This window comes from Nomascus leucogenys, chromosome X (assembly GCF_006542625.1).
Source record: "Nomascus leucogenys isolate Asia chromosome X, Asia_NLE_v1, whole genome shotgun sequence".
NCBI classification, from domain to species: Eukaryota; Metazoa; Chordata; class Mammalia; order Primates; family Hylobatidae; genus Nomascus; species Nomascus leucogenys.
This window is the reverse complement of record NC_044406.1, coordinates 121,661,446-121,671,737: the sequence shown is the minus strand read 5'-3', so window position 1 is coordinate 121,671,737 and position 10,292 is coordinate 121,661,446. Positions and strand designations below refer to the sequence as shown.

At 43.0% G+C, this 10,292-nt stretch overlaps 1 pseudogene; it reads right to left on the bottom strand.

Moving 5' to 3' along the window:
- Positions 1–9,234: 9,234 nt before the first annotated feature.
- Positions 9,235–10,038, bottom strand: LOC115833227 (annotated as a pseudogene).
- Between the last annotated feature and the right edge of the window lie 254 nt (positions 10,039–10,292).

Below are 10,292 nucleotides of genomic sequence, written 5' to 3'. Positions count from 1 at the left end.
GTCTCAAAATATTAAAAAAAATAAAAAAATAGATTCATTCAATGAATTACTACTTAGCAATGAAAAAGAGCAAACTATTGCTATCCCCAACAGTATGGATGAATCTCACAGACATAAAGACAAGCAACAAAAAAGCCATTCACAAACGAGTACATCCTGTATGATTCCATTTATACAAAGTTCAAAAAAAGGCAAAACCAATCTTGGAAGGGGGCACAAGGGAGCCTTTTGGATGCTGGTAATGTTCTGTTTCTTGATCTGAGTTATGGTTTTATAAAAAAAATGTGTGTGTGTGTGTTAAGCTGTATTACACTTAAAACCTATGCACTTTACATAAGTTATACTTTAATAATTTTTTTAAAAAATCCAGACATGCAAGAAAAATAAGTTGAAACCAATAAGATAATCTATAATGTCTAATACTTTTAAAGTAGAGCATGAGAAAGACCTATTTGGCACCACAGAGAAAGACGTGGGGGCTTTAGTTGACCACAAGTTTTGTGTGAGTCAGCCATGTGACGTGGCAATTTTAAAAGTTCATGTAATTTAAGCTGCTTTAGCAGATACAAAATCTCTTATATTTCATCTTGTTGGTTCCAGCCCATCATTTTCAAATCTCTTTGAATCCTAATTATTTCATGTAGGACAGAATGGTGTTGTTGAAAGAATTCTTAACTAGGAAAATAAAGTAAAGCCTTCTGACTATCTTTCTAATGAATATAACAATTTTAATGTTGAGCAAAAGTCCAATGAGTTATTTTCCTTTATTTAATTATTATTATTATTTTGTGACAGAGTCTCGCTCCGTTGCCCAGGCTGGAGTGCAGTGGCGTGATCTCAGCTCACTGCAGCCTCTGCCTCCCAGGCTCAAGCGATTCTCATGCCTCAGCCTCTCAAGTAGCTGGGAGTACAGGCGCCCGCCACCACACCCAGCTAATTTTTGTATTTTTTGTAGAGACGGGGTTTCACCATGTTGGCCAGGCTGGTCTCAAACTCCTGGCCTCAAGTGATCCGCCCACCTTGGCCTCCCAAAGTGCTGGAATTTCAGGCATGAGCCACCTTGCCCAGCCCTTTTGTGGCATTTTCAATGTAAAAATGCACACATTGATAATCTGTCCGAGAGCTTGTTTTAGGACACTAAACTCTCACAAGTGTCAATCACTGGCCACTACAGAAAGATTTTTGAGATTTCATATCCTGAAACAATTGAGTGTTGAGGTTCAATTTATTCAATTCTGCCCCAAGTTTTTTTGCATATATTTCCTTTGAAAAGCCTGAGGTATTTCAGTGTATAAATGAAGAAATTAACTGTAAAACAAAATGTTTATTTTCTGGCAGTGAACAGCCCTCGGAAGTCATGTTGCCTCACTTGAATTGTATTTTACAGTATAGTTGTGCGTTTAATATAATGATATTTTATTTATTTATTTTGAGATAGAGTCTCACTTCATCACCCAGGCTGGAGTGCAATGGCGTGATCTTGGCTCACTGCAGCCTCTGCCTCCCAGGTTCAAGTGATTCTCCTGCCTCAGCCTCCCGAGTAGCTGAGACTAGAGGCGTGTGCCACCACCGTGGTTAATTTTTGTATTTTTAGTAAAGACGGAGTTTTATCATGTCAGCCACGCTGGTTTTGAACTTCCGACCTCAAGTGATCTGGCAACCTCGGCCTTCCAAAATGCTGGGGTTACAGATGTGAGCCACTGCGCCTGGCCAGTTATTTTTTTTATAACTGGACTTAGGTTTAGAGACCAGATGAAACACTACCCAAAAGTTTCTGACAAATTTAAGAGGATGTATAGGCCAAAAATTAAGATGGTAATGAGAAAGTTTACCTTGCTATATACAGGGGATCTTGAGATGAAAGTGTAGGAAGGAATATGGGAGGTTTTTTAAATTTTGCATATTGGAAGGGCTGACATATGGAAGAGGGCATATCTGTTCACTCTGGAGGGCAGAGCTCAACCTACAGGTAGATGTGATGGTGATGCCAACTTGAATTCTGTAATAAGAAGGAAACTCCTTGCAATCTCAGCTACTTAGGAGACTGAGGCAAGATCACTAGAGCTCAGGAGATTGAAGCTGCAGTGAGCCATGATCACACCACTACACTCCAGCCTGGGCAACAGAGTAAGACTCTGTTGCTAAAATAAGTTTTAAAAAACAAAATAAGGCTGGGCACGGTGGTTCACGCCTATAATACCAGCACTTTGGGAGGCCGAGGCAGGTAGATTGCTTGAACTCACGAGTTTGAAACCAGTCTGGGCAACATGGTGAAACCCCATCTCTACCCAAAAATACAAAAATTTGGCCAGGCACGGTGGCTCATGCCTGTGATCCCAGCTACTTGGGAGGCTGAGGCAGGAGAAGCACTTGAACCCAGAAGGCAGACATTGCAGTGAGCCAAGATTATACCACTGCACTCCAGCCAAGGCAACAAAGGGAGACCCCGTCTCAATAAATAAATAAATAAATACAAAAATACAAAAATTAGCTGGGTGTGGTGGCATATGCCTGTAGTCCCAGCTAATCAGGAAGCTGAAGTGGGAAGACTGCTTGAGCCTGGGAGGCAGAGGTGGTAGTGAGCTGAGATCACGTCATTGCACTCGACCCTGGGTGATAGAATCAGACCTTGTCTAAAAAATCATAATAAATAAATAGGCCAGGCACAATGACTCACCCCTGTAATCCCAGCACTTTGGGAGGCCAAGGCAGGTGGATAACTTGAGGTCAGGAGTTCGAGACCAGCCAGGCCAACATGGTGAAACCCCGTCTCTACTAAAAATAGAAAAGTTAGTCCGAGTGGTGGCAGGCGCCTGTAATCCCAGCTACTCGGGAGGCTGAGGCAGGAGAATCACTTGAACCCCAGAGGTGGAGGCTGCAGTGAGCCGAGATCACACCACTGCACTCCAGCCTGAGAGAAGGAGTGAGACTGCATACCCCCACCTTCCAAAACTAATAAGATAAAATTAAAAAAATCCTAATGCCTGGGCTCCTGCACAAGATAGCTGGAATTTCAAAGATATTGAGAAAAGAAACATGCTAATACCTATGTTCAATCATCACTCATTACTTTTTCTTTACAGTCTCTTAAAAGTGGTCAGTGGGGCTGCCTGTAAACATTTTTTAATTTTTTTATGTTTGTTTTATTTTATTTTATTTTATTTTTATTTTTTATGTATTTTTTTTTTTTTTTTTTGAGACAGAGTCCCGCTCTGTCGCCCAGGCTGGAGTGCAGTGGTGCAATCTCGGCTCACTGCAAGCTCCGCCTCCCGGGTTCACGCCATTCTCCTGCCTCAGCCTCTCCGACTAGCTGGGACTACAGGCGCCCGCCACCACATCCAGCTAATTTTTTTTGTATTTTTAGTAGAGACGGGGTTTCACCGTGGTCTCAATCTTCTGACCTCGTGATCCACCCGCCTCGGCCTCCCAAAGTGCTGGGATTACAAGCGTGAGCCACCGTGCCCTGCCTTTATTTTTATTTTTTTTGAGATGGAGTCTCGCTCTGTCGCCCAGGCTGGAGTGCAGTGGCGCAATCTCGGCTCACTGCAAGCTCCGCCTCCCGGGTTCACGCCATTCTCCTGCCTCAGCCTCTCCGAGTAGCTGGGACTACAGGTGCCCGCCACCACGCCTGGCTAATTTTTTTTTTTTTTTTTTTTGTATTTTTAGTAGAGAAGGGGTTTCACGGTGGTCTCGATCTCCTGACCTCGTGATCCGCCCGCCTTGGCCTCCCAAAGTGCTGGGATTACAAGCTTGAGCCTGTAAACATTTTTTAACTAGAAATGGATGAGAAATAGAAGGCAAGGGGCAAGGTTATTGCAATTTCCCCAAGATGCCTTCGTAAAATTGAGCTAATACCAACTTCCAAGGTTATATTTTGGGAGGAAAGAGACCAGTTCCAAATGTTGTGTAGATTCTCCAGTCCATTTATTGGGCCTCCTATTTCAAAATCTTACGTCCTTCAAGCAGCATTAAAACGGGCCTTATTATGACCCCTTTAAAAATATCCTCTTCAACTATACTCTCCTTGACCCTCCAAAACTGAAGTCCAGCTGTGTGAAAAACCCACCAAGTCTTTATGCTCAAGTGTTTTTGCTTAAACTGTATCTAATTTAGTGCTGTTGACATCAAAGATAAAGGATTATGCTAGCAAATGATGGTCAATCTGACCCTGTCAAGAATGCAATGTTTGTTTTTATTATATGACTGCAAAAATATTGTTACAAATATCTATGACTATTAGATACATAAAAGTTATTAAAATGCATTCTCTTACTAAAGCAGTGCACAAAATATGTAAACAAGTAAAGCTAGAAGCAAACGTAATTCATTTGCTTAAATAACACTAAGGAAACCACTGAAGCAAAGCTGGGCTGGCAGACAGCAGGGAGATAATTTCAGTGATGATACGACACGATAAATTGCCTCTGCTGTACACAATTTTCACTCCAGAAAAAAGAAATTAATCTCCTTCTCCTGTCACATTGTTCTTTCCCACTGATGCATATGTCAGTTCTGTTATCTCTGAAGTCTGAGCAGGACCAAGTTCGTCCTTTGTGGCTGTACCTCCAAAGATGCACAGCCACTAAAGCAAAATAAACCTACAAAGCCTTGCCTGCCTTTGGATAACTCCTAAAATGGAAATCTCATTATTTGGGTCCCATGTACGTGTTTGCATTAAGAGCCTGGAATACCCATAGAATAATCATCTTTTGGCCAGGTGCAGTGGCTCACACCTGTAATCCCAGCACTTTGGGAGGCCAGGCAGGCGGATCACCTGAAGTCAGGAGTTCGAGACCAGCCTGGCCAACATAGTGAAACCCCATCTCTACTAAAAATACACACACAAAAAAAAATACTAGGCATGGTGGAGCATGCCTATAATCCCAGCTACTCAGGGGGCTGAGGCAGGAGAACCTCTTGAACCGGGGCGGCAGAGGTTGCAGTGAGGCAAGATCACGCCACGGCACTCCAGCCTGGGCGACAAGAGCGAAACTCCGTCTCAAAAAAAATAATAATCATCTTTTGGGGCAAGGCACTTTGAGGGGGCAAGAACAGCTGTACTCTGACCCTGTGGAAGCTAGAGTTGGCGTTCTGGCACTTACCAGAGGTGTGTATCTAGGAAATTCACTCAACTCTTCAGTTTCCTCATCTGTAAAATACGGACAATAATCCACCTTCCTGGGGTTGTTATGAAAACGAAGTGATATCATGAATGTGAGTTGTCTAACTACACAGTTTGTGTCTGTTAATTGATTACTGGTGTTATTATTCAGTCATTTAACTAATATTTATTGGGCACCTTTTTGTGAAACACTGTTCTAGGTGCTGGGAATATAGCAGAGAATAAAGTTACCAAAATCCTTTCACAGGAGACCTTAAATCTACTGCCGGCTTGGCTCGGCACTTTGGGAGGCTGAGGTGGGAGGATCAGTTGAGCCCAGGAGTTCAAGACCAGCCTAGGCAACCTAGCGAGACCCCCATCTCTATTTTTGCATAATTCTTTTTAAATAAAAAAATTTTAAAAAATCTACGGAGGGGAAACAAACAATAAACAAAAATGTCAAATGCATAGTTTGTCAGAAGATAATAATTGTTATGGAGAATAATGTAGCAGGGCAGGAGAATAGGGAATGCTGGGATTAGGGGTGGGTGGCAGTTTTGGATAGGATGGTCACCTAAGATGGTGACAAGGGAGCTAAGACCTGAAAGAAATGAATAAGTGAACCAGGAGCCATGTTGATACCTGAGGGAAGTGTGTTTCAGGCAGAGACAATAGCAACTCAAGGGCCCTGAAATAGAAGCATGCTGGGGAGGTGGTTCAGAAGAGCAGGGAGGCCAGCGTAGAGTGGTATGAATGAATGAATGAATGAATGACAGGGAGAGTAGCAGTGCCAGATCATGTAAGGCCTTGTAGGGCTTGGCATGTAGCAAGTGGAAAAGGTATTATTATAACATGATCATCATCACCTAACTCATATATTTAAAGAATCACCCTTTGCTGGATTGAAAATAAACTGTAGAAGGGACAAGGGTGGTAGCAGGGAGATCACTGAAATAACTAGATGAGAAGTGATGGTGGTTTGGATAAAAGTAATAGCAGTGGGGCCCTGTCTCTACTAAAAATACAAAAAAATTAGCCAGGCGTGGTGGCGGGCGCCTGTAGTCCCAGCTACTCGGGAGGCTGAGGCAGGAGAATGGCGTGAACCTGAGAGGTAGAGCTTGCAGTGAGCCGAGATCGCGCCACTGCACTCCAGCCTGGGCCACAGAGCGAGACGCCGTCTCAAGAAAAAAAAAGAGTAATAGCAGTGGAGGTTGTAAGACATAGTCAGATTCTGGCTGTATTTTGAAGTTAGAGCCAACAGGCTTTCCCGATTTAGTAGATGTGGGGTGTGAATGAGAGAGGACGGAGATGATTCTAAGGTTTTGGTGCCTGAGCAACTGGAGGGATAAGATTGTCATAATCTGTGATGAAGGCTATACAGGTGGAGCAGGTTCTAGGAGATCAGCAGCTAGTTTTGAAACATGTTAAGTTTGGGATGTCTATTAGATATCCATGGGGACAGATTAAATAGGCGGTTGGGTATCCAAATCTAGAGTTTAAGGGGAGAGATCATGCTGGTGTTATATGGATTGTATGTAAATCCATAGAGCTGAATGAGATCACCAAGGACTAAGGATAGGTAAAAAGGAAAAGGGATTGAGCTCTGGAGCACTCCAATGTTAAGAAGTGAAGGAGAAGAATCCATACAGATGCAAAGTAGATTCATAATTGTCAGGGGCACAGCTGTAGGGGTGGAGAGTGATTGCTAATGCATAAAGCGTTACTTTTTGGGGTGATGACAATGTTTTAGAATTAGTGGTAATGATTGCAGAACTCTGTGAGCATACAAAAAAAACACGTAATTGTACACTATGAAAGGTTACATTTTATGGTATATGAATTATATCTCAGTTAGAAAAAATAAGTCAGGCAGAAGAGGAGAAATCAACAAAGGAGATAGAGAAGGAGATGGGAAGAAAACCAACAGTAGATTATCCTAGAAAGAAAGTGAAAAAACAAATGTTGCAAAAAGAATGTGTCAAATGCTGTTGACACTTCACCTATGTTGAGGACGGAAGGCTATATCATTGAACATCATGAGGATCGTTGATGACCTTGACAAGAGCCGTTTAGGTGGAATGGTGAAGGGTGAAAGCCTGCCTGTAGTGAGATGGGAAAAAAATCTCACTACTGGGGGGTGCTAAGGAACAAACTTATTATCATTATTATTATAATTACTGTTGTTGTTATTGCTGAGAGAGCATCTCACTCTGTCACCTTGGCTGCAGTGCAATGGTGCAATCTTGGCTCATTGCAACCTCCCCCTCTTGGGCTCAAGTGAACCTCCTGCCTCAGCCTCCCAAGTAGCTGGGACTACAGGTGTGTACCACCATGCCCAGCTAATTTTTGTATTTTTAGTAGAGATGGGGTTTCACCATGTTGGCCAGGCTGGTCTCAAACTCCTAACCTCAAGTGATCTCCCTGCCTCAGCCTCCCAAAGTACTGGGATTACAGGCATGAGCCACTGCACCCAGCCCCAGCTCATTATTTTTAAAAACTGTTAGTAAAGGGAAGAAATCAAGCATCTTTCCTGCCTTTCTATAGAAACATACAGTAGGTGAGGGGACATTTCTTTTTATAGAAGTATTCCAGCTAATAAATGAAGATGGGATGACAGAATTCTAATATCACCACTTTGCAACCCCCAGTGGAGCACCAACAGCTGCTAACATCACACAGAGACATTATGACAACTCTGTACCTCCTAATGGAAGGACACACCACCACCAATGAAGTGATCATGCCAAAAAAATAAACCCAAATCTGATTAAGCTTCTAGATCCAACCAGCAATGTACAGGAAATTCAAACTACGGAAGAGCATGTTAAATGACACCACAAGGATGCAGTAGTAAACTCCAGACTGTGGAACATTCTGTAGGATAAACAGCCAGTTTTTCCAACAAATACATTTTAAGGGAAAAAAAAAAGAGACCAGGCGCAGTGGCTCACACCTGTAATCCCAACACTTTGGGAGGCCAGGGTGAGTGGATCACCTAAGGTCAGGAGTTCGAGACCAGCCTGACCAACATAGTGAAACCCCGTCTCTACTAAAAATACAAGAATTAGCTGGGCATGGTGGTGGGCACCTGTAATCCCAGCTACTCTGGATGCTGAGACAGGGGAATCGCTTAAACCCAGGAGGCAGAGGTTGCAGTGAGTAGAGACGGTGCCACTGCACTCCAGCCTGCGGGATAGAGTGAGACTCCGTCTCAAAAAAAAAAAAAAAAAAAAAAAAAGGGAGAGAGAGCTAGATGGCAGGAGAACTTATAGATTAAGAGACACATATCAAGTAATTACAATGTGTGGACCTTATTTGGAACCAAATTTAAACAAACTTAATTGTGACATCATGAGGCTATTATAAATGTGAAGAGGAAATCAAAGATACATTTTACAGATGTATACTGATTATATTGTAGTTAAGATTATACAATATATGGGGCTTCCTTCAAAACAATTTGTGAAGGAAATGGGTAAGGGAACAGATGAAAAAATATTCACCATGGCAGGATCATTTTTGAAGTTGACTGATGGGTACCTGGAGATTGATCATACTATTCCTTCTACTCTCTTCTCCACTTTTGTATGTGTTTGAAATTCTCTACCATAAAAATTTTAAATATGCGAGGCTAATATGCCAGAATATTCACAGTCATTAGTCCTGGATAATGGGAACATAAATATGATGTTACTTTCTGTAGTTTTCTCTATTTTTACAATTTTTCACAAAACCCCAACAACTATACATTTTAAAATGCAATAGAAAAATCTTAATGTATGGCCTTATACTTTTCTGTACCTATGGTTCCAGACATTTTTGCTGGTACAACTGGAATTCTCATTGTAGAACTTAGGAAGTCTTGTAAATCTCATGAAGTTACATTTCTTAAGAATTCTTGAGATCAGATTTTTGGGGGGTGCTGAGTACAGGAGACTTTATTGATGGTACATGACAAGGTGAAGATCTCTAGGCCCCTCCCATTCTTCAGGGGGTCTGGCATGAAAATGTGTTAAGGAGGGGAGAATCTCAGTGAGGTGGGGGACTGAGTGGGGCAGGGACTCCCCAACAGCTGAGAGTCCAGCCTCTCTCTTCCTCTCGTGCTCTTGCTGGGGCTGGCATTCGGGGGGGTCTTACTCCTTGGAGGCTATGTGGACCATGAGGTCCACCACCCTGTTGCTGCAGCCAAATTCATTGTCATAGCAGGAAATGAGCTTGACAAAGTGGTCGTTCAAGGTGAAGCCAACCCCAGCATTGAAAATGGAATATTGGGTGTTGCTGTTAAAGTCAAAGGATACAACCTGGTGCTCATTGTAGCCCAGGATGCCCTTGAGGGGGCCCTCCTGAAGGCAGGTGAAGATGCCTGCCTCACCACTTTCTTGATGTCATCATATTTGCCAGGTCTTTCCAGAAGGCAGGTCAGGTGATGATCTTGGCAGGGGGGCTGAGCATCTTGTGGTACAGGAGGCATTGCTGACGAACTTGAGGCTGTTTGGGTACTTCTCATGGTTTATGTCTATCACAAACTTGGGGCCATCAGCAGAGGGGGCAGAGATGATGACCCTTTTGGCTTCCCCCACCCCCCACAAATGAGTCCTAGCCTTCCCCATGGCAATGAAGACACCAGTGGACTCCACAACATAATCAATGCCAGAATCTCCCCATTTGATTTTGGTAGGATCTTGCTCCTGGAAGATGGCGATGGGATTTTCATTGATAACAAACTTCCCATTCTCAGCTTTGATGGTGCCATGGAACTTGCCATAGGTGGAATGAGAAGGGAACATGTAGACCACGTAGTTGAGGTCAATGATGGGGTCACTGGTCATGACAATATGCACTTCACCAGAGTTAAAAACAGCCCTGGTCACCAGGAACCCAATACAGCCAACTCGTTTACTCTGGCCATCATTTTCACCATGGTGTCTCAGGGACATGGACAGTGCTGCACAAGAAGATGCAGTGGATCAGTTCTAGTGTCCAAGAGGAATAGAAAAACATGAATGGGTGGGGGGAAGGAGGGAGAGAGGAGAGAGGAAGAATATGAGTAGGGGAGAGACTTTGGAGACAACACTTTCAAAGCTTTAGTGTAAAAGGAAAGAGAAAAAATGGGGCAGTTCTTCAGAGAGGGAAGTGGCTCAAGAGATATGTTTGTTCTCTGATGAAAATGATCTAGTACAGCAGGAAAAAT